The sequence below is a fragment of the Etheostoma spectabile genome, chromosome 4, assembly GCF_008692095.1.
Source record: "Etheostoma spectabile isolate EspeVRDwgs_2016 chromosome 4, UIUC_Espe_1.0, whole genome shotgun sequence".
NCBI lineage: Eukaryota > Metazoa > Chordata > Actinopteri > Perciformes > Percidae > Etheostoma > Etheostoma spectabile.
In genome coordinates, this window is record NC_045736.1 from 34478443 (window position 1) to 34482527 (window position 4085).

The window sequence follows — 4085 nt, forward strand, 5'->3', positions numbered from 1 at the left end:
TGAAGACTTTATTCTCAGCATTCAATTTGTGATTGAATGCCTTGGAAGGACCTGGGATAACCTAACAAGATAAGTAGGAAGCAAAAGTGTAGTAGAGCATTTTTGTAACTTTGCATTGCCTGCTTCAACTGCAGTAAACAGAAGAATTGGGGAAAATATGAGGAACAAATGAGCAGGACATAAACCGTAACCATCCTGTTGTTATTTTCCTAAACCCAACCTTCCCGTAGTTGTCCCAAGTCGCATTTTTGCTCTCCTGAACCCAACCACCTATTGCTTTCCTAAACCCTAACCCCCTAACCCTAGCCCTAATGCCCCTAACCTTAACCCTAGCCCAACCGAAACCATCCCGTTGTTATTTTCCTAAACCCAACCTTCCCGTTGTTGTCCCAAGTCCCTTTATTGCTTTCCTAAACCAAACCCTCTATTGCTTTCCTAAACCCTAACCCTAACCCACTAACCCTAACTCCGCTAACCCTAGCCCAACCAAAACCATCCTGTTGTTATTTTCCTAAACCCAACCTTCCCGTAGTAGTCCCAAGTCCCTTTATTGCTTTCTTAAACCCAACCGTCTATTGCTTTCCTGAAGCTAAACCCTAACCCTAACCCCCTAACCCTAACCCTAACGCCCCTAACCCTAGCCCAACCAAAACCATCCTGTTGTTATTTTCCTACACCCAACCTTCCCGTTGTGGTCCCAAGTCCCGTTATTGCTTTCCTAAACCCAACCGTCTATTGCTTTCCTAAACCCTAACCCTAACCCTAACGCCCCTAACCTTAACCCTAACCCTAGCCCAACCGAAACCATCCTGTTGTTATTTTCCTACACCCAACCGTTGTTGTCCCAAGTCCCATTACTGCTTCCCTAAACCCAACCCTCTATGGTTTTCCTAAACCCTAACCCTAACCCCCTGACCTTAACCCTAACTCCCCTAACCCTAGCCCAACCGAAACCATCCTGTTGTTATTTTCCTAAACCAAACCGTCTATTGCTTTCCTAAAGCTAAACCCTAACCCTAACACCCTAACCCTAACGCCCCTAACCTAACCCTAGCCCAATCGAAACCATCCTGTTGTTATTTTCCTACACCCAACCTTCCCGTTGTGGTCCCAAGTCCGTATTGCTTTCCTAAACCCAACCGTCTATTGCTTCTAAACCCTAACCTAACCCTAACGCCCCTAACCTTAACCTAACCTAGCCCAACCGAACCATCCTGTTGTTATTTTCCTACACCCAACCGTTGTTGTCCAAGTCCCATTACTGCTTCCTAAACCCAACCCTCTATTTGTTTCCTAAACCCTAACCCTAACCCCATGACCCTTAAACCTAACCCCTAACCCTAGCCCAACCGAAAACCACCTGTTGTTATTTCAAACCCAACCTTCCCGTTGTTGTCCCAAGTCCCGTTATTGCTTTCCTAAACCCAACCGTCTATTGCTTTCCTAAAGCTAAACCTTAACCCTAACCCCCTAACCCTAGCACCCCTAACCCTAGCCCAACCGAAACCATCCTGTTGTTATTTTCCTACACCCAATCTTCCCGTTGTGGTCCCAAGTCCCAATATTGCTTTCCTAAACCCAACCGTCTATTGCTTTCCTAAAGCTAAACCCTAACCCTAACCCTCTAACCCTAACGCCCCTAACCATAACCCTAGCCCAACTGAAACCATCCTGTTGTTACTTTCCTACACCCAACCTTCCCACTGTTGTCCCAAGTCCCGTTATTGCCTTCCTAAACCTAAAACCCTAACCCTAACCCCGTAACCCTAACGCCCCTAACCCTAACCCTAGCCCAACCAAAACCATCCTTTTATTTTCTTACACCCAACCTTCCCGTTGTGGTCCCAAGTCCTGTTATTGCTCTCCTAAACCCAACCGTCTATTGCTTTCCTAATGCTAAACCCTAACCCTAACCGCCTAACCCTAACCCTAACTCCCCTAACCCTAGCCCAACCGAAACAATCCTGTTGTTATTTTCCTACACCCAACCTTCCCGTTGTGGTCCCAAGTCCCGTTATTGCTTTCCTAAACCCAACCGTCTATTGCTTTCCAAAAACTAAACCCTAACCCAAACCCCTAACCCTAACGCCCCTAACCCTAACCCTAGCCCAACCGAAACCATCCTGTTGTTATTTTCCTACACCCAACCTTCCCGTAGTTGTTCCAAGTCCCGTTATTGCTTTCCTAAACCCAACCGTCTATTGCTTTCCTAAAGCTAACCCTAACCCTAACCCTAACCCCCTAACCCTAACGCCCCTAACCCTAAACCATCCTGTTCTTATTTTCCTACACCCAACCTTCCCGCAGTTGTCCCAAGTCCCGTTATTGCTCTCCTGAACCCAACCGTCTATTGGTTTCCTAAAGCTAAACCCTAACCCTAACCCCCTAACCCTAACGCCCCTAACCCTAAACCATCCTGTTGTTATTTTCCTACACCCAACCTTCCCGTAGTTGTCCAAAGTCCCGTTATTGCTCTCCTGAACCCAACCGTCTATTGGTTTCCTAAAGCTAAACCCTAACCCTAACCCCCTAACCCTAGCCCAACCGAAACCATCCTGTTGTTATTTTCCTACACCCAACCTTCCCGTTGTGGTCCCAAGTCCCGATATTGCTTTCCTAAACCCAACCCTCTATTGTTTTCCTAAACCCTAACACTAACCCCTTGACCTTAACCCTAACGCCCCTAACCCTAACTCAACCAAAACCATCCTGTTGTTTTCCAAAACCCAACCTTCCCAATGTTGTCCCAAGTCCCGTTATTGCTCTCCTGAACCCAACCATCTATTGCTTTCCTAAACCTAAACCCTAACCCTAACGCCCCTAACCTTACACCTAACCCTAGCCCAACCGAAACCATCCTGTTGTCATTTTCCTACACCCAACCTTCCCGTTTTGGTCCCAAGTCCCGTTATTGCTTTCCTAAACCCAACCGTCTATTGCTTTCCTAAACCTAAACCCTAACCCTAACCCTTCCCAAACCTAAACCCTAACCCTAACCCTCTAACCCTAACCCTAACGCCCCTAACCATAACCGTAGCCCAACCGAAACCATCCTGTTGTTACTTTCCTACACCCAACCTTCCCATTGTTGTCCCAAGTCCCGTTATTGCTTTCCTAAACCCAACCGTCTATTGCTTTCCTAAACCTAAAACCCTAACCCTAACCCCCTAACCCTAACGCCCCTAACCCTAATCCTAGCCCAACCGAAACCATCCTGTTGTTATTTTCCTACACCCAACCTTCCCGTTGTGGTCCAAAGTCCCGTTATTGCTTTCCTAAACCCAACCGTCTATTGCTTTCCTAAAGCTAACCTAAACTAACCCTAACCCCTAACCCTAGCACCCCTAACCCTAGCCCAACCGAAACCATCCTGTTGTTATTTTCCTACACCCAACCTTCCCGTAGTTGTCCCAAGTCCCGTTATTGCTCTCCTGAACCCAACCGTCTATTGGTTTCCTAAAGCTAAACCCTAACCCTAACCCCCTAACCCTAACGCCCCTAACCCTAACCTAGCCCAACCGAAAACATCCTGTTGTATTTTCTTACACACCAACCTTCCCGTTGTGTCCAAGTCCTGTTATTGCTTTCCTAAACCCAACCATCTATGCTTTCCTAATGCTAAACCTAACCCTAACCTAACCGCCTAACCCAACCCTAACGCCCCTAACCTAACCTAGCCCAACCAAAACATCCTGTTGTATTTTCTTACAACCACCTTCCGTTTGGTCCCAAGTCCTGTTATTGCTTTCCTAAACACAACCGTCTATTGCTTTCCTAATGCTAAACCCTAACCCTAACCCTAACCCCCTAACCCTAACCCTAACGCCCCTAACCCTAACCCTAGCCCAACCGAAACCATCCTGTTTTTATTTTCCTACACCCAACCTTCCCGTTGTGGTCCCAAGTCCTGTTATTGCTTTCCTAAACCCAACCGTCTATTGCTTTCCTAAACCCGAGCGCCAAAGCGCCGACAGAGGCGAAGGCCCTATTGAAACTGAAAGAATTATTATTCTTTCTTTCTTTATTATTATGTTCCGTCAAATGAATTGCCTTTTTGAGGGACTTATCATACTCAAAAACTCACC